General features: G+C 42.9%; 1 protein-coding gene across 1 annotated transcript in view; it reads right to left on the bottom strand.

Moving 5' to 3' along the window:
• The window catches only part of EXOC4 (exocyst complex component 4), a 683,500-nt gene that overhangs the window by 239,355 nt on the left and 416,724 nt on the right, over positions 1-27,421 (bottom strand). The gene's annotated exons all lie outside the window — the stretch shown is intronic.

Below are 27,421 nucleotides of genomic sequence, written 5' to 3'. Positions count from 1 at the left end.
CACACCAGTATGAATGCCACTCATTAACAAAACAACACATAATTGCTGGTGAGGATGTGGAGAAAAGGGAACCCTCTTGCACTGCTGGTGGGAATGCAGACTGGTGCAGCCACTGTGAAAAACAGTATGGAGATTCCTCAAAAAATGAAAACTGGAACTGCCTTTTGACCCAGCCATTCCACTTTTAGGAATATATCCCAAGAACATCACATCAATGATTCAAAAGAAGAAATGCACCCCCATGTTTATGGCAGCATTGTTTATAATAGCGAAGATCTGGAAACAGCCCAAGTGTCCGTCAGTGGACAAGTGGATTAAAAAGCAGTGGTACATATACACTATGGAGTACTACACAGCCATGAAAAAGAAGGAAATCTTACCTTTTGCGACAACATGGATGGACCTGGAAACTATTAATGTTAAATGAAATAAGCCAGGCAGAGAAAGAAAAATATCATATGACCTCACTCATTTGAGGAATCCAATTAACAACGTGAACTAAGGAACAGAATAGAGGCATAGGTGGGATCAAAGGGACCAGAGGGAAGGGGATGAGAGGATGGGACCAGAGAAGGGAAAGAGATTGATGAAATTACATACACATAACACAGCGTTATAGAGTGCAGGAAAGAAAATCCTGGAGGGAAGGGGAGGGTATTGTGGGGAGGGGTCAAAGGGGATGTTGAGGGAAATATGGGGGAGGGGGGATGCATTCGGGGGGACACTAGAATCTATGTAAACACAATAAATTAAAATAAAAAATAAAAAAATTTAAAAAAGGAAAAAGGCAGCAAAAAAAAAAAAGATTGTAAATGGTAATACATCCTAGAGTAAGTTTTTATATATTTCTTTTCAATATTGTACATGCTCATTTCAGGTGATTAAAAACTGCTTACAGGGCCCTGGCCGGTTGGCTCAGCGGTAGAGCGTCGGCCTAGCGTGCGGAGGACCCGGGTTCGATTCCCGGCCAGGGCACACAGGAGAAGCGCCCATTTGCTTCTCCACCCCTCCGCCGCGCTTTCCTCTCTGTCTCTCTCTTCCCCTCCCGCAGCCAAGGCTCCATTGGAGCAGAGATGGCCCGGGCGCTGGGGATGGCTCTGTGGCCTCTGCCTCAGGCGCTAGAGTGGCTCTGGTCGCAATATGGCGACGCCCAGGATGGGCAGAGCATCACCCCCTGGTGGGCAGAGCGTCGCCCCTGGTGGGCGTGCCGGGTGGATCCCGGTCGGGCGCATGCGGGAGTCTGTCTGACTGTCTCTCCCCGTTTCCAGCTTCAGAAAAATGAAAAAATGAAAAAAAAAAAAAAAAAACTGCTTACAGCATAAAAAAACCCAAAACAGCCTATAAGCAATAATCCCATACACCACTCTCCACACAGTTCAGCAAATGCACACTTAATTACAGTACTTAAATGCAAAAGTTCAAGAGCATAGATGGATGGGTTTGGCACGGTGAATGAGACACACGGGTCTGGCCTTCTGCCACAAGGAATCATAAAAAACGCACTGCTCATAAAAGCAGTTATGTCCTAGGGGGAACTGCAAGTAGGATGACGCCAAGGCCAGGGTTTGATGTCATGATGTCATACATAGCAGTGCTTCTTTTGTGAGCATCAAAGTGCACACGGGTATGTGACCACGTCTGACTCTTTCAACAACAAACTTCAGGCCACCCGGTCTCTGGATCTCTCTGCCCAGAGCTGTCTTGGCAAAGGGCTTGGCAGCCTCTGCAGCAACGAGGCTTACGGCTGCTATGAGGATGTGGATGCTTGATGTTCTCTACTACTGGGCAGGGGCTAAAAGGTGACGTTTTCCAGGGATCCAATCCTCATATCCACAGTAGAGGTTCTAAAAAATCATTTATTGAATATTATATATAAATTGCTATATGCATTCTATCACTAATCTTCATAAAGCTCCATGAGATAAACATTCCCATTGACACCTGGGTCCTTCCACTTTGTCACCCTACTTTGCAATGGCTGAGCAAGTGACCAGAGCAGAATCCACCACCAGTGGATGGCCTGTAGCCAAGGGCAGGCCTATGGAGACATCCTTGTCTATCTGTATATTCATTAAATACCCGCAACCTTTGATTACACACCCCTCTGCCCACAGGGACAGTACACTTGTGTTATGTACCCGGGTCCTGGGAACATTTCATCTAAGGACAATAATTCCTGGCATTCACGTAACCAGATTGTATCTACAAAAGAATGTGTTTCAAGGGACCATTAAAGTGTGATCTGCCCCAGGCTCCATGTCTACTGTGGATGACGCTGTAAAGGAGGCTCCCATGTTCAGATGATTTTTCTGCCCTGATTTGAAACTTATCCTTTGACAGCTTTCAGCTTGCCTACTCTGAGGCTCATCTGTTCAAGTAGATTACTGCAAAAGAAACTCCTTGCCTGGTGAGATCCACAAGCAGGGAGCATCAGATAATTTCTAATTGAATTTTGCATCATTTTGATTAATGTCAATGCCCCAAGGCCCCGAGAATGGGTGCACATTTGTGTAATTTGAAATAATTCAACAATCTTATAAAGCCAAGGAGCGCATTTGCTTATTCATAAGCCTAGAGGCTCAGGTATCTAACTAGTTTGGGTCCCAGAATGATTGCATGCCCTCAGGACTTACATTTATTTTAGTAAACCAAGATATGTATAAATATAACAAGCAGTTCCTAATGTAGCATTTTGACAAATCACCAGCAATGTCTGGATTGATGACTTCCTTTGAGCAAAGGCAGCTCACACGTTCTCAAGCAAAAGCTTAAAAGATACTCTGAACATAGCCAACGCTGCAACCCGTGGCAGCCTTTAGATATTAGCCCGTCTTGGCTGTATTCAGTCCAAAGATAAATGAGGTAGAAAGACTCACACCGGCTAGGAGTACAAAGAACCTCTCTCTCTCTCTCTCTGTATAATATACACATACATTAGAAGCCACAATAAAATGATTAAAATTAGGGGAGGTTGATTCTGACACAACAAAAGCTTCCGTGTATTGCACTCATTAAGTGGCATGTCAGGAAGGAGGTATGGTTTGTTTTGTCGCTATGGAAACTAAGGTAAGCCAAGAAAGAGGCTGGGAGTTGAGGTCCCGAGTCCTAACCTCTCACTGACTACAATGATTCAGTGCTGAGTCCCATGTGGCAGCTCCCTCAGGTAAGGAAGTTCCCACACAGGACACACTCCCTGGAGACACAATAAGCTCTCCCATAAGCTTCAGGTATGGGGATGGCTGGGCTTCAGATGTCTGGAAAAATCCTAGACACTGACAGAATCAACAGATGTAAGAAGTGAAAAGGGGCTCTCTGCATTCATTGATACTCTGGTTCCTGTATTTTTCAGGAAAAGAAAGAAACCCAGAAAGCCTACGTGATGTGCTGAAGGAAACACAGCCAGTTAAGCGAGAGAACCAGGTCCCAAACTCGGGCCTACTGACACCTATGCCAGTGGACACAGTACAAACAAACCATCTTTAGAGTTCAGAACCTGCAAAAAGCCAGTTTATTTCTTTAAAATATTTTTTAAAATTTTATTTATTGATTTTAGAGAGGGGGGAGGTGGAGGGAGGGGGAGGAAGGGGGAGAGAAAGAGAGAGAGAGAGAGAGAGAAACATCGATTTGTTGTTCTGCTTATTTATGCATCCATTGGTTGATTCTCATATGTGCCCTGACCAGGAATTGAACCCGCAACCTCGGCATATTAGATGATGCCCTAACCAACTGAGGTACCTGGCCAGCGCACCAGTTTATTTTTAGAGTGAATCCAGGAACCCCATTGGATCTAATCTACAGTGTGTTCGTAAAGTCATGGTGCACTTTTGACCTGTCACAGGAAAACAACGAAAGACAATAGAAATGTGAAATCTGACCAAGTAAATGGAAAACTCTCCCAGTTTCATACCTATTCAGTGCAGTTCGATGTGGGCTCACGCACAGATTTTTTAGGGCTCTTTAGGTAGCTAACCCGTATAGCCTCTACAGACTCGTCACTGACTGATGGCCTCCCAGAACGGGGTTTCTCCACCAAACTGCCGGTTTCTTTCAACTGCTTATCCCACCGAGTAATGTTATTCCTATGTGGTGGCGCTTCGTTATAAATGCACCGATATTCACATTGCACTTTGGTCATGGATTCTAATTTAGCAAGCCACAGAACACACTGAACTTTCCTCTGTACCGTCCACATTTCAACTGGCATGGCCGTGGGCTGTTTCCGCTGTATACACGGTGTATGTCATCATCTGCGCATGTGCACATGCTGCCACATCATCCTACAGAAACTGGGAGGGTTTTCCTTTTATTTGGTGCAGGTTTCACATTTCTATAGTCTTTTGTTGCTTTCCTGTGACCGGTCAAAAATGCACCATGACTTTACAGACACACTGTAGAATGTAATGACACTCCCCCCCCACACACACACACAGGGCTACCGACAACTGAACCAGATAACCTAAAACACCCTTAAAATTTTGTGGCTTCCAACAGCCTTTTTCACAGACTATTTTGAATTCTGCATTTAGAGGTTTGTTTTTTGCTTCTTGATACTTTATAGTTCTCAAATACAGAAGGTCATGTGTAATGAGAATTGCCATTTTCCCTTAGAACCAGGGATAGAAGAAACACAGGCAGCACGCTCCACTGTGCGCAGTGTTGCTGACCCACTGGCCAGCGTCTCATGCTTCCAAAGAGGAATAAAAGGTCATATGCCCAGTTTTGTGAAGTCACACGTGGAGTCACCAGGAAGCAAAGCATATAAAATCAGAACAACCTTTAGATGGTCAACAAATCACTCAGCATTCAGGAGGCAGACCTGGACAACCGTAATTTTAAAGATACCAATAAGCTGACAGGGTTGTGGCGGCTAGGGAGGAGCTCCCCTTGGATCTCCCTTTAAGAGAATGTGCTGGGGGAGCAGAGCTGACATCAGCCTGCAGGTGGCGCCCTCAGAGCTATCGGCGCTCATGTGGCTGGGTTGCTCCCAGCCAATGGCTAAGCATGGCAGGCGTTTCTGAACTGTGCCATTGCAGACTAATGTGGGAGTCCATATGACACTATTTTTAACCAAACAACAAAAACGACATTGCTCTTGGGAATTATTAACAAAAATTCAGGTAGCCTCCTGGTAAATCTGGGAGAACTGCTAAGTACAAGCAAGAGGGCTCTCTCTATTGAGATAAAGGGACAGTTTAAAAAATGTAAGTATACAAAGAAACTTGTTTAATACAAGCTCTTAAAAGCAGTTTTTGAGCTCCCAAATCCCAAACATCACTGAGGCTAGTATCATTAGAACAACTAAACTTACTGACTTGCTAGCATTGCCAAATAAATTGCTAAAAGTGTGGCCTTTTTAGATTCCTAAAAAGCAATTTTGGGAAGAAGAAATTATTTCAAACATGAAGAAAACGAAGAATATATTTTGGAAAACGTGTTTGCCATGAAGGTTAAGGTATATAGGGTACTGGCTGATGAGTAAAATAAAAACATGACTGCTTGTAAAAATGACGAGTACCAGCACTTGGGAAACCAAGACGATCTTCCAATAACCAGCTTCTGCTCTTGTCACCTGCCGGAGCACTCTGCCCTGCTCCACGGTAAATCGTTAGGGTGAGTTCTTTACCTGAATATCACTAACTGAAATGTCCCAAGTGATGCAAAGGTCTAGTGAGTTCTGAAAAGTACCAAGGAACAGAGCTTCTAAGATATTTGTTCCTTCTTTTTTTGCTATCTATAATATCATAAACTCACATTTCTTCCCTAGCAGTATCGCAAAAAATAACAGTTAGTAGTATGGAGAAAGCCGTTAAAAAAGCACCTCATTTTTCTAGACAGGGATATGGAATACATAGTATTTAGTGCTTTCACCTATACAATGAGGATGATAAGGAGATAATGATTTTCCAGTATCTAAAAGCAAAACCCTGTGCCAACCAAAACAAAACCATCTTTCTATTGCAGGTTTGCAATGTAAATTTAAATTCTAAAGGTAACTTTACACCCAAGGTACTCACTGGTATATGAATTAGACTCACAGAGATGAATCGATAGAATTTGTCTGATTGGCACCTCAGTCCTCTATTGTATCACATCTAAGGCGGCAGGAAAGATCATAAGGATGTTTGAGGGTTGCTTATTTGAAGGTACAGAGGAGGCCAACTCCCAGCATACCTATTATAGATGGAACCTGACCATAAAATCTGAATTAGCACTGTAACAATTCATTTCAAAGTCTCTGATGCAGCCCACGTGAGACTCAGTCAGAAGCAAACAGTTATAGCATTTTAGAAGAATTAAAAGAAAAATACCCAACATGGCAGAGGGTGCATAACAGACTTATAAGAGATTAGATAAAGCAATTACAGCTGGGGAATTGTTTCTTCTGGGTGATAAAATGGAGGGGGAAACCGCTCTAAAACTTTGGTTAGACTACGATGACTTTCTAAATGAGTAATGGTAGAAAGACAGTGTGGGCAAGTGGCCCACAACCTCTGACTCTATCCACGCTCTCAAAATAGTGGAGAAATCGTCAATGAAATAAAGTTCCAGATCAAGTCCCTTTTAAAGTTAATAAGGAAATTATGAGGAAATTTGTACATATATTTTTCTCATTAATTACTCAGTAAGATCAGATTCAAGAGACAGAGTAGGATAAATGGTAACCTGGGTTAAATGTCTTATTCTACATACTTTGGACCTTTCCTTTGTCTTAATCACAGCACAGTTGTTCTTTGGCTGTCCCTCTTCACATATAAAGGAAGTGGGCTTAGGGCAACACGTGCTGAAATGTCTGGAACATGAGAGAAGATGTTCAATTAACTCCTGAAAGATGACTGAATGTGTGAATGTAGAACTGAAACTCATGTACACATCATGTCAGCACAGTTAGTATCAGAAGGGGAGTGGGGCCCTGGCCGGTTCGCTCAGTGGTAGAGCGTCGGCCTGGCGTGCAGAAGTCCCGGGTTCGATTCCCGGCCAAGGCACACAGGAGAAGCGCCCATCTGCTTCTCCACCCCTCCCCCTCTCCTTCCTCTCTCTCTCTTCCCCTCCCGCAGCCAAGGCTCCATTGGAGCAAAGATGGCCCGGGCGCTGGGGATGGCTCCTTGGCCTCTGCCCCAGGCGCTAGAGTGGCTCTGGTTGCAACAGAGCGACGCCCCAGAGGGGCAGAGCATCGCCCCCTGGTGGGCAGAGTGTCGCCCCCTGGTGGGCGTGCCGGGTGGATCCCGGTCGGGGGCATGCGGGAGTCTGTCTGACTGTCTCTCCCCGTTTCTAGCTTCAGAAAAATACAGGAAAAAAAAAGAAAAAAGAAGGGGAGTGGGAGAAGAGAAGCCAATAAGGAGAACGTGTACTGCTGCTTAATTAAGCAACAACATCAAGACGCCACCATTTGTATTCCTAGCCTCAATGGGTGGAATCAGAAAATGGACTGTGACACTCATTGCAGGGACAGCAGAAAAAAAATCAGAACTCAATTTTCTCAAGTGGTTCAACTAGTCCTTAAAAATCTTGCTTGGAACTTGAAGTTCCCACTTCCTTTAGCTTTATAGCCCAGCCAGACTTAGATCTCTACCTTATTTTGCCTTATTTCTTTGATCTAATAGTGCTTTTAATTCATACGTTAACCATAAATGTCCAACTTTAAGTGCACTAAGATTATACACAAAAATAAGATATATGTATTTCCTTTAGGAGAACTAATTCTATACTTCTTAGGAATCCTACACTTAAGTTTTAAGAATGCAAATTTCAATTCATTTGTAGATGCTAAAATATTCCAAATGGTCAACAGCCATGACCTACCTGCACTGAGGGCCCCTAATCAGCCCATTTCCTATGTATTTATTTATGGACCCAGGACACTCAACAGAAGAGTGAATGAACAAGCTTGTGGAACAATGGATGCCTCACAGGGTACACAGACACAGAAAAGATCTCATAATTTTTTTGGATGTCTTGATGCCTTAACTGTTTCATGGTCCTCTCACTTGGAATAAATCCACAGAAAAACTATGGGGAGAATATATTCCAGATAACATTAGTGTAGCTACACATATATTCTGCCCAGTGTTATCTGCTACACGTTTGGCAGATAAAATTAATTTGTCTTCTTGTCTAACTTTATTAAGGATGATCGACTAAAAGGACAGTGGCACAAGGACAGCACTCCACTATGGACCCAGATTAAGGAAGCCATGTATTTGCAGATCATCCTGTGGGACTGTTAAATTGGCTACTGTATTAAGAGGTCTAATGAGTGGCTCGAAGTCACTCCTCAGTGAACGAGTTTTCTGCTACTGGTAGTAGACAGCAGACCTGTCTTCATAGACATGGACTATATAGCCCATTTAGGTCAGAAGGGCTGTGGATGAACTGGTGGAGGAGTTGGCGGTGGGGTGGGGGACAGTGGGGACAGCAGCTACGGGTACGTATGACTACAGAAGGGCAGGCTAAGAATGACCAATGTATACTCTTCTAGTTTATATAAAAACCTAATTCATGGAGGCCACACATTTCATCCATGTCAACTTCTATTTCTTTTCCGCAGAGGATAGGGTTGCTGCAGATTAAAGAGATACTGCTGGAGGGAACAGACTTAGCTCAAACCTTCAGGGGAAAATAATCATAGTCTTTGAATTGACACTGTGAGTTATCCATAAGCCTCAGGGATTCCTGCGATCGGTCCAGGGAAGAGTTTTATACAGCCCGTTTAATTCACCTAAAAACTTCTAATTCACTAACTCCAAAGGAAATATGAACTCAAAACTAATGTCCATAAGTTCAGGACCATATACCATAATACACAGAAAGAGAGGAAGGAGCTAGGCTTGAACTAAGTGGATTTTTTAAACTGCTTTTTTTTTTCCTTCTAAAAAATCAAATTAAATGCCTTCAAATCTCTATGTTTAATATCTATGGGCGATATGTCACTCGTTATTGGCAATAACTTGACTTAAACAGCAATGACATAAGAATAATAGCAATAACCTCAACTGGAACTAACACTTATTAAATGCTTCCTATGTGCTCGGCTCTAAGTTAACTCTGTGTGTGTGTGTGTGTGTGTGTGTGTGTGTGTGTACGCACGCGTGTGCACGCACGTGCGTGTGCGCACATACAAAACCTCATTATCTTTGATTGCCTCCTTTTTTCAACATCTTTATTCAACGTCATTCTACTTCCTACTGGAACATCTTTAAACCTTTACAAACATTAAGAGTCCACAGCTGGGAAAGAGGCTGCATTCATTTAGAAAGCAAGTGAGCCATTATGGTAACACATATGGAACTGGCCAATCACACGTTTCCTGCTCATGCCTGAGGATAATTCAAGACATCAGCCTGTTTCTTCAGGGACGTGGATGGTCTTTCCTCCTGCAGACTTCCCATCCCTGCCCTGACTGGTTAGCTCACTGGACAGAGACTCAAACAACAAGGTCATGACTGTGACTTCAGCCTGACCAGGCGGTGGCACAGTGGATAGAGCACTGGACTGGGATGCAGAGGACCCAGGTTCAAAACCCTGAGGTCACTGGCCTGACTGCGAGCTCATCTGGCTTAAGCATGGGCTCACTACCTTGAGTGCGGGGTCACTGGCTTGAGCAAGGGGTCACAGACATGACCCTGTGGTTGCTAGCCAGTGCCCAAAGGTCACTGGCTTGAAGCCCAGGGACCCTGGCTTGAGCCCAAGATTGCAGGCTTGAGCAAGGGGTCACTTGCTCTGCTGTAGCCCCCCCCCCCCATCAAGGCACGGATGAGAAAGCAATCAATGAACAACTAAGGTGCTGCAACAAAGAATTGATGCTTCTCATCTCTCTCCCTTCCTGTCTGTCTGTCCCCTATCTGTTTCTCTCTCTTTGTCAAAATCAAACTGACTTCATTTGCTTTCTGGTATCAGTTTATTTCACACAGAGAATAATCACTCAGTTCCATACACCATACTCTTAATCACAGCTATGTGCTTTGAAATGTCTTTGATCATGAAGAGACCAGATGTAAGAAAGAGGTGCTTAATATAAACACAACCCTCTTATTATGGGCGGTGTGATTTAAAACCATCATCACCACAAAATAAAACAAATCTCAAACGGGTTTTCTGCTACTGGTAGTCGACAGCAGACTTGTCTTCATAGACATGGACTATATAGCCCGTTCAGGTCAGAAGGGCTGTGGATGAACTGGTGGAGGAGTTGGCGGTGGGGTGGGGGACAGTGGGGACAGCAGCTACGGGTACGTATGACTACAGAAGGGCAAGGAAAAAAGTGCAGCACCTCCAATAATTTATAGTACCAGCTCACTGATGGTATCTCAACTTCCAAAATGTACAAATTAATTAGAAGCCATAAGAAAGTATGTGGAGTTTACGGTATTCGCAGAAGGCAGCACCTTTTATAGGCTCTAATCTGCCCTAGTAAGCTGATTCTCCCAGACTGCCATCCGGGGAGCGCAAGAAACAAAACCTAATGAAACAAAACCCAGCAAATACACAGATTCTCGAACTCTGCTCCAAATCAACACCATCAGGTTTTTCCTCAAGGTGGCTGTTGACAGGAGGGTAGAGGGTAGGCAGGGAGTGGGAATCTGTACCTTTAAGAAATGCTTAGGGAATTCTTACTAGTTCTGCTGGGAAACCACCGCCCTGGAGACAGCAGTGATGATCAGTTGGGTTGAAAAAGACTGAATTTCTGCACATGACTCCAGTGGCCATGTCTCCAAAGTGGAAAACAGAAACTTAGTGGGTAACCTGTAAGTCAGTGGTCCCCAAACCCCGGGCCACGGACCGGTACTGGTCCATGGGCCATTTGGTACCGGTCCGCAGAGAAAGAATAAATAACTTACATTATTTCCATTTTATTTATATTTAAGTCTGAATGATGTTTTATTTTTTTAAAATGACCAGATTCCCTCTGTTACATCTGTCTAAGACTCACACTCACTCTTGACGCTTGTCTCGGTCACATGATACATTTATCCGTCCCACCCTAAAGGCCGGTCCGTGAAAATATTTTCTGACATTAAACCGGCCCGTGGCCCAAAAAAGGTTGGGGACCACTACTGTAAATGACTGTGGGTTTAAACCTGGAAAGTGCTGAGAGCCCATGCTGTGTAGCAGGTGTTTGTAAGGCCTAGTCGTACACTGGAGGAAGGACGGCGTGGCCACGGCAACCCAACAGCAGCAGCTGATTGCTTGCAGTTCTGCAGAGGACAGGTGGAGCGGCTTCCCCACTTTTTGGTCACTGCCCCCCTGTGGGGTCGGTATTATCCCTATGCCCATTTTACAGATGGGGAAACTCAAGGGCGGAAAAGTCTCATGCTTTTCACAGTCTCCCAGGTAATAAAGCAGGAGGCAGTGGGAAAGGAACAACAGCCCAGAAGTCAGGAGGATGGAGTTTCCGCTCAGGCTTGCCATGAAATCATTTTAGTACTCTGGGCCTCACATGTCCTTGTTTGTCACCAAAGAGGTTGGATTAGGTCATTTCTATGGTCCCTTAAAATTTGAACAATCTCTAATTTTAAGCTGTCACAAGCAGGATTTCTACCTCGTGTTTATATTACACTTTACTGCCATGTTAGAATGATGCTAGCAAAGGGGGGGGGGTCAAAAATCAAGGTTAAAGCCCTGGCCAGGTAGCGCAGCTGGTTACAGTATTGTTCTGACATGCTAAGGTGGGGGTTTGATACCTGGTCAGGGAATATACAAGGAGCAACCAATGAATGCATGAGTGGGTGGAACAATAAATCAATGCTGTCTCTCTCGCCCCCCTTCTCCTCTCTCTAAAATCAATAAATAAAAATTTTAAAAATTAAAAAAATATCAAGGTTAGGTAATTCTGCAGGGGTCATCCAAAATGAGGTTTATAGATATGAGAGTTAATATTTTAATAAACGCACTGTGAGTTCTGATTTAGTAAAGCTGGAAGCGGTGAGGTGCCCAGTGGTTTGAATTCAACAGCGTGAAAGATTCTTTGCGTTCTAACACAAGTGGCATCTTCTACGAGGCCAGGTGTCAGAGGCTGCTGTGCGAGATGTTTCTAAATATTCCCAGGGCCGCAGTAGCAACCCCAACTGCAAAATGCACACCCGACACAGCCTGGGATGCGGAGTCCATACTAAGCAGGGAACATAAATGTGAGAACGGCTGTATAATTGTTGAACTTGTGCCTCATATATTCATAGTTAATTTTGGCAACCGATTTCAGTTACGGGAAGGGGGAAGATGGGGGGGTGACTTCTCCTGTCCTTCAACTTCCCAGAAATGTATTAGAAATGACAGCCTATGATTGCTGCAGACAGTATCTAATTAACTGTCATTATAAAACACATGTCAGAGCCTGGGGCCTATGAGGGATCTGATGCCTAATTTCTCTCCAGAATAATAACAGTCTCCTTTGAAACAAGCTGGTGAATGAATTTTGTTGTCTTATTAATCAACTGATTTCAATCTGACCCCTTATTTCCCTCCCCCACCTTATTCTCTCCTGTCGCCTCCCCCCTCCCCCCAACGACTTTGGAGCACACATTTTAGACAAGTGATGGATTTAAAACAACTTGTCATCTTCTGCCGGAGCAATCTCAATGAAGAGCTACTGCAGAAATATGATATGAAAATGGAAGCTGTTTGTAAAAACTATTAACTCAATAATGAAACGATTATTCTTGAACAACCATGAAAATTACTTACAAGCCTTATTTTCTCTCATTCCACCACACCCCAGACTGCCATTCTATTCTCATTCCTATTAATTAGAACAAAGACTTTAATCCTGCTCCCCTTCTATTATGCAAAAACAAGCATGGTTATTAGGGAGCTGTCTAGTTTCTGATTAATTATTTTTTCTTTTTTAGGAATGAGTTGCCGAGATAGAATCATCACTGACGTCCTCAAACAAGGGGGTTAGGGCCACAAGGGCCTGAATCAACACAGAAAGTAAGTAATTTCCCTCAGTTCATCTTTCCATTCACAAGATTCCTCATCAGCTTCGCCATGACAATCTGCGACTAAGCAAGGAGGTCACCAAATGAGGCTAAGTGACACAAGAAAAGAGACTGTCAGTGGGCAGAAGTTGTATAAGAGTTCCTTAGTCACTCCTCCGGGATCATGACAATGCAAATCCAGAACAATGGAGGAATTTCTGGGAGTGGAGTTCAAATTCTATACTTGCATTCATCGGTGCTACCGAGAATGATCCAAGTGTTGTTTTTCACACTGTGCATCATACCAGCATGAAATGAATTGATATGGACTATGACAAAATAGAATAGAAGATATCACAGTGCACTGTATGTAGTAATACATGGTGATATATATGTACATAAGTATGTATACACATATTTATGCCTGTACACTCTTGGTTATGGTCAAATATCTTGAAAATCCTTGGACTAAGGCAAATAAATTAGTCATCAAATATTCATGTAATACTTAGATGACCCCAAAGTGAATGAGTTGACATAATGCTTGTCATCTACTGAATTTAACTTCTGACTCTACTCATTGGCCATATCTGCTCCCATCTCTCATCCACACGGAGTCACTGGGCAGTGTGGGAATGGTCCTGGTCCCACAGCTAAAGATGGGCCTTTGACTTCTGATAAAGTCAGTTCCAACTTCTCTTAAAGAATTAGCTGAGATCTAGGACATTGGCAAATGTTGAAAATGCCCCAATATGTGGCGTACTCAAATGTAAAACAATCCATAATATTTTACCATGGTGATCATAGCAGATCATTATGTTCTATTTTTAAAACACTATGATCTTGACTATGTACTAAGAAGTAGTCACTTAACCATGACATGTACAAGAGCAAATAAAATCTAGTAATCTACTTATACTTCAGATATTTACTTATATCTGCCCATGAGAGTACTGGGAAGTAATCACTGTGTAGAAAAATAAAAATGTGAGTTTCCTACATTAGCTCTGTTAAACCCCTTTGTCTAGAGTCTTACGTGGCTCAGGCCTTCCAGGGGATAAAACCGGCCCAGAGGTTTAACAAGGCTAGTGCACTTGTCAACTGGATTGCTATGTACAGGGGTCAGCTCAGGACCAAATTGTTCATTTGTCCACACATCTATCCATGTATCCAACTGTATCTACCGAGTGATAACTATGTACCAGGCCTAATGCTATGTGCTGGAGATATGAAGATAAAGATATGTTTTTGTTGTTGTTGTTCTCAAAAGATTACTACCAGGGACAAATATATGGTGACGTGAAATGACCTGACTTTCGGTGATGGGCACACAATGTAATCAACAGCTCAAATGCTATAGACATTTCACCTGAAACCTAAGTACTCTTACTAATCAGTGTCACCCTATTCAATTTACTTTCTAAATTTTTTTTAAAAGATCACTATCTGGTAAGAGGATACCAACCACTAAACAAATGAGTGCATTAACTATGAGAGAGTCCGTTACACAAATGCATGCAATGCACAGTGGACAGGAAAGGAAGGAGGAACACGTTCTCAGGCAAGGCCAATCAGAGGGAGCTGATGGTACTCAAGCCAAACGAAGACTGGAGGAAGAGAGGACCAAACATGAGCTCTCCGAGTGAGTGACAGAGGCCAAGCAGAGCAAGGCAAAAGAAGACCTTGCAGATGCAGGGCCAGATCCGCAGGCTTCACTGAAGAGTCAAACTATTCCCAGAGAGTGGGGAAGGGTCGGAGGCAAGGTGACAAAGTAATTGATAGGTGTCATAGAAAGAGTGCTCTGGGGGGAAAGATTACAGCCAAGAATTCCTTGAAAAGTTTGAGTATGAACCTTTCAACTCAGGGTTTCTCCTCAACATTATGTATGACATGGGGTGTAGATGGTGCTATATTGAGTTGTACCCTTGAAAAATATATAGTTTGGTGTACTACATCAACCAAATAAATTAAAAAAAGTTTTTAACTGTATGCCTCAAGATGTCTCCTGACTTTTATGCTGGGATAAATTTGACCAAAGAACATTCATACAAACATTCACTATACTTCTATGTAACCAAGATCTTATTTACAAGATCTCTGTAAATAAGACACTACTTTCTAGATGAAAAAAAAATTAAATTTGGTGCACAAGTGGTATTTCTTATTCTCAATGCCCTACTTAACTGTCATCTCCTGCCCTCTCTGAATGGCCAGAGCACTGGACTTGCACTTCTAAACGCACATGGTACATGCCATCTTTCACTCTGTACCTCTCCTGGGGGGTTATTAGCTCCTTAATGAAGCATTAACAGCACAGAATTTAAAGGAAGACAAGCCTGAGTAGGACCTCAGTTCTGCCCTTGCTAGCGATGTGAGTTTGAGTAAGTAACTTCTCTGAGTCTCAAGTTCCTTGTCTGTAGGATACACATAGTTACCAACCGCCTTTCAGAGCTGTTTGGAAGGTTAATTCAAGTGTCTAGAACAGTGGTTGGTTACAGTTTAGGTTAGGAAACTGCTGCTTCCTTCTCTTACTCCCTCGACAACAGGCTGGGGTCACATTTGTATCTTGTACAGTGCCCAGGCAAAAGCAATACATGTTAAAGATATGCAATGAATACTTGATGGCTGAGTGGATAAATAAATGAATGATAAACAAATAGAACAATATATAAATTTAATAGATGTCCAGCAGCAGAGTTCAATCACAGTAATAAACTAATGGGAGAAAGGTGTCTGGACACAGAAGTGTCCCAGGAATCATATCAAAACATGAAGACAATGAAGACAACAGTCTCGTGACCCATGGAAGGATAGCCCTATTAGGGCTATGCAGTGTGAAGAATTAACCATCTGTAAGTTTGTGGATTTCTTGGGAGTGGATTGCAGGTTAGATGGAGAGTCACTGGGAAATATCCCAGTTAAACTGCCTGCTAGAGGTGGTTTATGGATTCCAGTCACTACACCCCCACCATGGTGGTCCTGGAGGCTGCAAACCACACCTTCTAGACCAGGGGTCCCCAAACTTTTTACACAGGGGGCCAGTTCACTGTCCCTCAGACCATTGGAGGGCCGCCACATACAGTGCTCCTCTCGCTGACCACCAATGAAAGAGGTGCCCCTTCCGGAAGTACGGTGGGGACGGATAAATGGCCTCAGGGGGCCGCATTGGCCCGCGGGCCGTAGTTTGGGGATGCCTGTTCTAGACCCTTGGCTGAGACTCACTCGGGTCCTTAGAATCAGTCAGTTTCCCACAGGAGCCAGGCATGATCATATCATATGTAATAGCTGCTAATCTTTCAGGATTTTTATGAGTAATTAATCAAATGTGAGACATCTTGTTTACCAGTAGCAGGAGAAGACGCATTTGGGCTATCTCCTTTAGCAACATAGATAGGCTGCAAGACAGAATTTTCTACTAGGATAAAACAAAGACATTTTTTAAAGAAACTACTTTCCCATAATACCTTCCATATATAATGACAATGGCTCCATAAAAGGCAAAGTAAAAGCTCCCAATGGAAGAAGACAAGTAACGTTATTTTTGAGATAGGAAGCTACTGGGACCCTTTGTTCTTTTTCAGCTTCGAAATTTATTCTAGATCCTCCTCCTACCATCAAACTTCCCCGCCTCTCCTGCAAGCACAAAGGATGCAATTGATATATTTTATCACCAAGTTGCTTGGATCATGGTTAAATATAATCCTTAAACACATACAATTCTATAAAGTAAAATTCTAAAAATAACCCAAAAGTTCTCATCAGGACTTCACTTACAGATTATTCTTGGCCGGAACCCTAATCCTACATTAGAACCCCACTCCCACCCCGCAACTCATTTTGAATTTATTTCTTCAAATCAAATCCATGCGAAGACTTGCCTGGGGCACCAAAACTTATTTTGTGGCAGCTTAAAATCAAAACCTACTCAATTATTCTCAAATTGCAATGAAAAAACATCCCATGGCTATTCTTGAATTTACGCTGTTGGAGACAATGGCCAAAAGGTTTTAGCCTGTGGGATTCTCTCCTTTGTTGACAAAGGGAAAAACAGGAAGCTAGCTACAGCCTATAGCTCTGCTAAGAATAGTTTAAATTGCCTCTGACTTGTACCCCAACCAGGCGTTGCCTTTCCATATTATTGTGGAAGAGGAGAGAGCTCTCTCTCTTCTCTACTCAGGGTTTTTGGAGCAGTCTACACTAGTAGACTCAATGACTGTCACAGAACCTGACTGCCTGCAAGTGACAAGTAAGTGGCCTCCTGACAGTACGCATGCTCTCTGATGTCTCCACAGCATCTGGGACTGGCGCCTGAAACCTGCCTCGTGCAGGAAGGGGACACCCGGCTGCTATTTTTCCAGTCCTTGCTACACCTTCTTTTTCCTTCTCTGCTCACTGCTCCTCTTTAATCTCTTTCGCTGCACTTCTTCCAGCTGACCTTAAATATTGTCACCTACGTTTTTTTACTTTGTATGCCCGCCCTCAATAACATTTACTGTAGTAGCTTCAAATGAGCATGTGTACCAAAGACTAAATATAAAATTTGTAACTAGTGATTCAGACCTCAAATTTCAACTGCCTGCCTGCTGTATATCTCCACAAGCTGACACAAAGGAAACTCAAAGTCAAAATGCACAGTGTGATAACTTGCCTGCCCAGTGCTGTTTCCCAGGCGCCCTAGACAGTGTAATTATTCTACGCCTTTGCCCTTGACTTGAGCTCTGCCTGGATTGCTGTCCACTTTTTGGTGAATTTGATGTTCAGTGGCTGAAGCCTGTCTTTGTGAACCTCTAACTCAATCAGGTCAAGTGATCATTTCTTTCTCTGGGGTTCCACATCTCCAGTCTCCGTGTGGGGCTATGATTCCTCTGCCAAAGCCTTAGGACCAGCTGTGCTCCATAGTGAGAGAGTTTAGAACTTAGATGATGTATGCGGGGTATTTACAACATGTTACGGAAAGACTAGTAAAACTTGGAGTAGTACCCAATCAAACACATATATAAAAAATGATACTAAGAAGTAAGCCTCCTCTCAGTTCAGGTCATGGATCAGTGCTAAATGAGCCTCACAAGAAAGACAAACGAACAAACAAACCTGTCACTTCTCAGAGCTTTTTAAAATTGGGAATTCTTGTACACGTTGCCATCTAGATGTGGCCTCCTCAGGGTCAAGAGGTATTCTTTTTTATTTTTTAATTTCCAATGCTTAGTATGAGGTTTGGCTTCTTATTAGCAAAAACATCCTTGCTGAATAAATATCTTATTAAGTCAGAATTAGGACCAGCTTGCATTTAGTGTTTACAAACAAAGCTATTAATAAGCTAACAAGCACTATTATAAAAGATCAAACAAATCATGGTTTACATTTTGGATAGTCATGTGGAAAGTCTACTTTGGAATACCAAAGATGAGTTAAAAAGACGCGGTATGGCCGGCCTCCTTTTTAAGAGCCAGACTGGACTGAGACAGGCCTGGGCCTGGGGGGGTGTCCCAGTGCTCTTAGCTGCAGGATGATGGGCGAACTGCTTGACTTCCTGAAGCCTTAGTTTCTTATAGACAAACTGGGTATCATGTCAGCATTTACTTACTTGATAGCTCTGCTGTACAGATAAACAGGATAGCACATGCTATAGTCTTAGCATGAATGACATGACTAAAAGTGAGCTAACCAATATTATGATGATAAAATGATTTTAAGAATATTTTTTTTTTTTTTTTTTACAGAGGCAGAGATAGACAGGGACAGACAGACAGGAACGGAGAGAGATGAGAAGCATCAATCATCAGTTTCTCGTTGCGAGATGCGACTTCTTAGTTGTTCATTGATTGCTTTCTCACATGTGCCTTGACCGTGGGCCTTCAGCAGACCGAGTAACCCCCTGCTGGAGCCAGCGACCTTGGGTCCAAGCTGGTGAGCTCTTTGCTCAAGCCAGATGAGCCCGCGCTCAAGCTGGCGACCTCGGGGTCTCGAACCTGGGTCCTTTCGCATCCCAGTCCGATGCTCCTGGTCGGATGCACTGCGCCACCACCTGGTCAGGTGATTTTAAGAATATTTAATGACATTTCTACTGACATCGCTACACGAGGGATCAGGGTGCCATTCCATATGTAAGGAAGGCTATACATGTTGATTTCACCAAGGTCATTTAAAGCACCGATCTCTACTTCTTCCCATTATAAAATCTGACACTTCCTGGATGTCTCATTTTGGCATAGGGGGACACATTTCAAATACAGCAGATGAGGGCAGTGAGACAAAAGCACCTGTTATAACTACATGGAAAAACGTTCTGCCCGGGAAAAGAAGGGAAGCAGATATAATCGAAGTGTGAGGCTCCCCGTGGTGATTGCTAATAGTCCTTCAAACCTGGGAGCTAATTCTGCACTGACACCAGCTCCTTTGGATATTAAACATTCATGATAAAGGGAATAAGGGAAAAGTTCAAAACTGTCTCGGATTTGCTTTGTTATCTAGGAAATGGGATTGATGTATTGCATTTAGAGTTTTTTTTCCTCGTTAGCAAATAACTAAAAGTCTCTCTTAATCACGTCCTTCCCCCCTCCCCTTAAATAAATGTTACCTATTTCCCTCAGTTGTTAATAAAAAGAACAATAAAAAGCGATGACTTGTCCTTCTATGAGACACGTGGCTTAGGGCACAATGTGTGCAGACAGATTTTAAAATTGGAATGAAAACCAGACACAGCCCCAGGACAGAAAGATTTGATGGATCAGAACTGTGTCTGGGCTCTAAGAAAAACTGTGGTAATCAGAATTGAAACTTTCCATTTCAGTCGCCCAACCACTGTATAGGTGGTTGGCTATCATATTCAAATTGCGGCTTTCTTGGCAACCAAAGTCAAAACATCAATATTTAAAACCAAATTAACTTATTTTAAAGCAAAGCACCAGGCCTCACACTGTATGCATTTCACATTTCATTCTCGCGATATTTTATGAACACTAAGTGGAGGTGTGGGAAGTGACATGCAGAGGTTATATAACTGGCCAATTTATAATCTCAGCTTGCACGTGGCCGGCCAGGCCTCTGGTGTATCAGATGTCAAAGGCCACATGCTTTCCATGCTAACAGAAAGCACACAGGATGTATTCCCCCCAACCACCAACACCCCTCCTCCAGCCCCAAGCCTTCATCTTATTCTTTTTTTTTCTTTTTTAAAAATTTTTATTTATTTACTTTTTTGGATTTTATTTATTCATTTTTACTAGGGGTGGGGGAGAGAGAGAGAGAGAGAGAGAGAGAGAGAGAGAGAGAGAACAGGGGGAGGAGCTGGAAGCATCAACTCCCATATGTGTCTTGACCAGGCAAGCCTAGGGTTTTGAACCGGCGACCTCAGCATTCCAGGTCGACGTTTTATCCACTGCGCCACCACAGGTCAGGCCTCATCTTATTCTTAAGGACTCAGTTTAAATATCACGGCCTCTGATAGAACACCCTTCTCCTTTCTGGGTTCACATAACCTACTCTTTCTGTTCTGTCATAGCCCTTATTATGATATTTTGACACTATCCATTTACTACTCTGACTTCTTCATGAGACCCAGCTTTCTGAGAAGGGGGGCCTCACCTTTGACCTCTTGAACACAGTTCGGTGCCTGGTACACGGTAGTATTGAACTGAGAGTCTCAAACATGACACCAAATTTTAGGGAGCTCATTAGAGTGTTATCATATAGCTAACAGCTATTACCTTCCTGTGAACCAAATACAAATTTCAGATGATAAGTAAGAATCCCTCTCACAAAACACTGCACTATTTCCATGTGCTAATTAAGGTTTGTTACCTCACCTTGGTGATGGTTTAGACTAGATGTTTTCCATACGTTCTATCATCTGACTCTCTCTCTAGAGCTCTAAGGCAGACTCTATGGACAGCCCTGTCATATAAGACCCCAAGGCTCAGGTAATTTGGTAGTTTACCTAAAGAGGTATGTTTTAAACCCAGTTCTGTCTGCAGCCAAAGCCAAAGCTCTTGAGTTAGAAAATAACATTTTTATATATACATTAGGAAGAGTAAACAGAAAAAGTAACTTGCAAACATTTTTTTAAATTTTATAATTTTATTTAGACAATTAATTTTAACGGGGTGACACTGATAGAGTACATAGATTCAGAGAAAACATCTCCAGATCATTTTGACATTTGATTATGTTGTATACCCATCACCCAAAGTCAAATTGTCCTCCGTCACCTTTCATTTGGTTTTCTTTATGCCCCTCCCCTCCCACCAGCCCCTTTCTCTCCTCCCTTCCCCTCCCCTTGATAACCACTGTACTCTTATCTATGTCCATGAGTCTCAATTTTGTGTCTCACCTATGTAGAGAATCATACAGTTCTTAGTTTTTTCTGATTTACTTATTTCACTCAGTATAATGTCATCAAGGTCCATCCAAGTGAACATTTTAGAGAAAGAATTTAGTTTTAAACTAAATAAAGAAAAGAACAGAATAGAGCCCTCTAAATAGAGACAAGAGTGCATGCAAATGAAAAGGAACAGTTACACAGAAGAGGCATTAAAACAGTTCTTTCTACTGATTTGAAGGGAGAGAGGAAGAGGGGGAAAGAGGAGAGAGAGAAGCATCAATTCCTTGCTCCACTTAGCTGTCCCATTGAGTTGTGGACTTATTTGTTGCTTCTCATATGTGCCCTGACCGGGGATCAACCCTGCAACCTTAACATGCCCAGACAATGCTCTATGTGCTGAGACACGTGGCCAGGGCAGAAGAGGCACTTTTTTTTTTGGATTTTTCTGAAGCTGGAAACGGGGAGAGACAGTCAGACAGACTCCCGCATGCGCCCGACCGGGATCCACCTGGCACGCCCACCAGGGGGCGATGCTCTGCCCACCAGCAGGCGATGCTCTGCCCCTCCGGGGCATTGCTGCTCTGTTGCGACCAGAGCCACTCTAGCGCCTGGGGCAGAGGCCAAGGAGCCATCCCCAGCGCCCGGGCCATCTTTGCTCCAATGGAGCCTTGGCTGCGGGAGGGGAAGAGAGAGACAGAGAGGAAGGAGGGGGGAGGGTGGAGAAGCAGATGGGTGCTTCTCCTGTGTGCCCTGGCCGGGAATCGAACCCAGGACTTCTGCATGCCAGGCTGACGCTCTACCACTGAGCCAACCGGCCAGGGCCGAGGCACGTTTTTTAATACTGAGTATCTGACAAATAGATTGGGATGAAGGGGAAATTTATAGAAGTAGGAGACTTTTGCAACTGAGAGAGGACGAGAAAAAAAATGAGATGGAAAAGGCCCAACTCCATTGGGAATCTTATTAATGACAGATTTGCAACCCTGGGAAAGCCTATGAATATACTAAGTATCGTGAGTGATCATAACCAAGTGAACTGGGCCATCTGACGTTAAGCAAATGCTGTAGAGAATATATTAGAAGGTGAACTGAACTCGTTAGATCTTTGACAATCATTGCCAAATACTAATTCTCTCCCTTTCTCTTCTAGAGTTGCTGATAGGGAGGTTCAGAGGGGCAGGATGGTTTTTCTGAAAGGATTTGGCAATGCTGACCATTATATTCTAAAACTATGGTTCCTAATTATGATTTGATATCAAAACAACTCTGTTAAATTTTAGCCAGTCCCAATCCCATTGAGGAAGATAAATATTTTTCAACTACCATTCTAATGAACTGTCACTTCTATTATTTTAGGAAGCATATTAAATTGGAACTTAATTTAAATAGGAAGCAAGTTGCTTCCCTTTAAAGAATTACTCTGTTTCCTGTGTTAAGCAAATAATAATTAACACAAGTACATACAGTTATAATCAGTGTGGAATTTAATTAAACAAATATGCCAACATAACCAGATGCATGACAAAGTAATTGTAATATGCCGTGCCAACATATTCTTTACCACTTCATAGTTCTTACATAGTAATTATAAAGCTCGCTCTCCCTTTTCTTAAAAAATAAGTACAGAAGTTGTAAAGATGAGCCTCCTAAAATTTTAACTCAAGCAAAAATTTTAAAAAGCAGGTTAAGGAAAGCTTATCGGAGGGGGAACACTGGTGAATGCAATAGTTTATTTTGCTCAGCACTCCTGGTACAAGTTTAATTGATTTTGATCTTTGGCTCCATCTGAACCTTACCAGATTACCACCTCACAGGACAAAAGTGATTCTCCTTCAGAAAGAAAGCAAGTCGCCCAGAAATCCTATGCCACTTTGAGTCCCAGAAGAGTTCTGAAATAGGGAAATATATCACAAAAGGGAGAGGAACTACGATTCGCAGGAAAGTTTCAAGTCTGCACGCTTATTAAACACTGAGGAGGGGAAAATGATGGGCTAATCTGACAGCTTCCTTACAGAAGAGATTATAATACAGGGGAAGGTAATTAATGCAGAAAAGAGAAAAATTTAGTGCAGTTCCAGAGTAACTCCAAGTATACACTTTAACATCACAATGCTGCACTTAAAAAATTCCTTTTTATCTTTATCCTATATGTAAAAAAATATGATGGCTTTGAGTGATTAGGAAACAAATGATTAGTCTGTGGTAAAGAGTACACACAACTTCAATTCCCAAGCCGACCACAGTTAGTATTCCATTAACCTTGGGTTTTCAAAATGAGAACAAGCTATTTCAAAATCCTATCTAGTCTGCATACAAAAAGATCCAGCTATTCAGCTTTTAAATATTACCTAGCACAGGTCACATTGAAACCAGTGGTAAATTCAATCGAAGGGCAGGGGGGTTATAACTGTATCTGTTAGCGATCACTGCCATTTATATATTAAGTCCTGAAGTCGAGGAGGAAAAATAGTGATCCTGATTAGATACAACACCCAGATAAATGAAAGTGTAAACTCACCCTAAGCAATAGGATTTGCTCATTTTACAGGAAAACAAACCTATGTTCACAAACACTGTGATAGTAAAGATAGCACCCAACAGCCTAACAAGCCCCAACTACCTCCATGCGGCCCTTCCCAGGTCACAAAACTTTTTCACACGTTGTGCCTTACCTGATGGCCACAGCAACTCCAGTAATTGCAGTCTGTATTTAATAATGCAGAAATGGAGACCTGGAGAGGTTAAACGCCCTGCCTACTAAATGACACAACTGGGATCGGAAACAAGTCTTTGGACTGTGACTTGGCTGGACTTCCCACCACCTTGTGGATGTCACACAATGAAGAAAGGTCTGCACATGTGTATAATAGATCTCAACACACTCCTGATTAGCAAGAGCTTGATCAATAGTAAGCAACTCCCAGCTGGGTTATATCATGGCAAAATAACTTATCCAGGTACTCAATACACTTGAAACTACTGACTTTGTCATTATTTCAAATACAGTATTACTCAAAACTAAATTAATGGCATTTCTGAGACATAAACGTTTCTTTCTTGTCTTGCAGGAAATCCATCTTTGGAGACTAGGAAGTTTTTGAATTGTAAGCCTCAAACCAAATTCCTGTGGCATGTCTGCCTCAGTAACATGCCACGTTCCTGGGCTGAATATGCTCAGCCCATAGCATGCTGGAGTCACTGGATTCGTCCCCAACTTAGAGACACTATAACAAAACAGCCATAAAGGGCTTCATATGTTAACTTCCTAGAGCACATCATCTCTTTTTCAATGACAGGAGTGGCAGCAAAATTATCATTTTAGATTTGTAACCTTTTAGAGAAGTTTTCGAAAAGGAATGCAACGCCCGTAAACACTCCACCCTGACTTCCATTCCACATTTGAAGCCTGCACTGAAACTGTAGGATGCAGAGAGACGAGAGGTGGAAGTCTGGTTCTTAATCACTAACAATAAAATGAATTAATCCTTATTTAGTACAATCAGCTGGGTGCTTGTCACCTTGTCAATTTACTTACCTATAATTCCTAATGTAATCTTTACCTGCAACTGACAAGGGAATCAGTCTTGTCATCCTTACCATCAGAGACATGAGTAAAAGACATAAGGTTAAGAAATTCTCCTGATCAAAAGACATAAGGTCAAGAAATTCCACTGATTTGCAGTTATGATTCTTTTGTGATTTATTTTTATTTTTTATGGCTACAAAAATCAAAAGCAGACTAAGGAGCTTTCGTGTGCTTTTGAGAGGTCACAGCTGGTAAACCTGGGACTGCACGGGCCACTCCAAGCAGAAATGTTCAAGAGAACACTCTGTCCAACTGCCTGAGGGAACTCGATTTTCTCCCCAGTCCCTTTCCCAAGTTCCCGCGCTTCATAAAAGGATGATCATTTTCCTCTCTTAAAAGTGTTTGGTGCTATAGGTGAAGGCAGTTCTGTGGGAAAGTAGCAATAGCTGCTAACACTGATTAAGCACTACTCCGGAAGTTGTGTATTAATCCATCTGATCCTCTCAGAAACCCCATGGAGTCATTTCACAGACTGGCAAACTGGGGCACCGAGAGCTAGGTTAGAAGAGTTCTAACGTCTCTTCCAGTTCTGATTTCCATTAAAACGTGGACAACTGGCTACGGTTCTAGTCAGCCCTTTGACACTTCATCAAGGGAGATGCTGAAAATCTCCCCCAGTAGGCTCTTAAGCACCTTTAAACTCTCACATATGCTAGAAAATACAAGGCTTTTTATGAGCTGCGTGACTATTTCAGATGCTTTTGAAGAAATAGTGTTATCCCAGCTAATTAAATTATTTCATCTGCGTGGCTCGATGCAATTGTTGGGATTTTCCCAAAAATGCTCCTCGGGGCATCTTCTGCTTACATTGTTTTGTTCAAAATTACAGAAAATGCTAATCTTCCTTTAAGACTTCTTAATTAGGGAAGGTGGAAGCCCCAGTAGATCGACTGGTATTACTAAATTCTCCGCTTATCGGCTTGTTTGCCTGCGCACCGACTGCTGAGGGGCCGACCCACGCTCACGCTGGGGCAGGGCTGTGAACGTGCAGCCTTGTTTCTGAAATCAAGTCGTGATCTGGCTATTAGAGGCCAAACAACGACAACAGGCAGTCTAAGAGATGGCGAGCATTTGTTTATTCTGTTATAATTCTGTTGTACCAAATTATTGTTAGCTAGAAGACCAATTCCTGAGCTTCGGAAATGTTTTTTGTTGCACAGAACTCACTGTTATTTAGAAAATAAAATCTTTAGACACTGGATTCTGAGATTCAAAGGGAACCGGTTTCCAATGATTTTATAGCCCTCTCTCCCCTTCCCCACCCCTTACTCTAAGAACTGACATTCTATTAAGGGAGAATAATAATTTTGTACACACTTCCATATTCCTCCTATCGCTAAAACAATAGATTGAAAAAGTTTCTGTGTTAACTGAGAGCTTTATACACATTCAAATGCAGTTACTGTACAAAAATACTACACCAAAATGTGACTCGTCATTTAAAAAGACAAAACAGCAAAGAACATGGCCTTCTGAAGGCCTCTGCCGCACAAACCGGCTTTGATTCAAAGTCAAGTTTGCTGCGTCTGTGTGCTCTCTAAGCCTCACTGCACAGGACCGAACATCGCAGTAGGACATGGGAGGACAGGGATCACCTCCCCGTGGTTTTCCCGGTGAGGGATTTGGCCTGTCCTTTCCTTCCTGCCTGTGGTCAGACAGGCGCTGCCCCAGAGAGGCAGCGATGAGTTATAACCTGCACACTGCTCCTCTGGCTCCCTCTTCTTCTCTGTCTCTTCTTGTCTTCTTTTCTCACGCAGGCGGCTCTTTTCAGACCGAATTGGAAAGTAGGCAAAGTCTACCACCACCTTTCCATGTTCCTTTTCTTTTACTTTACACCTAAACCCTAACCACACACCCCTTTTAACATCCAAGGACTGATGCCCTGTCCTAGCGCTTGAGTTGCCTCTTTCTCCATCAGAACTCCAACTGGGCAAGGCCCTTTCCTCTGCTTGCTATTGTGGAAAAATGGGTCCCTAACGAAGCGATCCTAGGCTGTAAGTACCTGATGACAATATTATGGGTAGCCTCACACGGTGGCGGTAAAGACAGAGGTGAGTGGCCCTGGAGTCATGCTACCAGGGTCTGCCGCTTACTAGTGTGTAACCATGGAAAAGTATGTAACCCTGTGAAGCCTCTCTTTTTTTTCTTCTTTTCTGAGTGAGAAGAGGGAGATAGAGACAGACTCACGCATGTGCCCCAACCGGGATCCACCTGACAACCCCTGTCAGGGGCTAATGCTCTGTCCATCTGGGGCAATGCTCACAAACGAGCTATTTTTAGCACCTGAGGTGGAGGCTCCACAGAGCCATCCTCAGTTCCCAGGGCCAATATGCTCGAACCAATTGAGCCATGGCTGTGGGAGAGGAAGAGAGAAAGAGAGAGAGAGAGAGAAATAGAGAGAAGGGGGAGGCAGGGTGAAGCAGATGGTCACTTCTCCTGTGTGCCCTGACTGGGAATCAAACCTGGGACTTCCACATGCCAGGCTGATGCTCTACCACTGAGCCAAACAGCCAGGACTGAAGCCAGTACTTCTTCATCTGTAAAATGAGAATATCCACAGGACTGCTGTCTTAAGTGGGCAGATACATGTCAAACCACTTTAGA

This window comes from Saccopteryx bilineata, chromosome 2, assembly GCF_036850765.1.
Source record: "Saccopteryx bilineata isolate mSacBil1 chromosome 2, mSacBil1_pri_phased_curated, whole genome shotgun sequence".
In the NCBI taxonomy this organism is placed as follows: domain Eukaryota; kingdom Metazoa; phylum Chordata; class Mammalia; order Chiroptera; family Emballonuridae; genus Saccopteryx; species Saccopteryx bilineata.
This window is presented reverse-complemented; position numbering and strand designations above follow the sequence as displayed.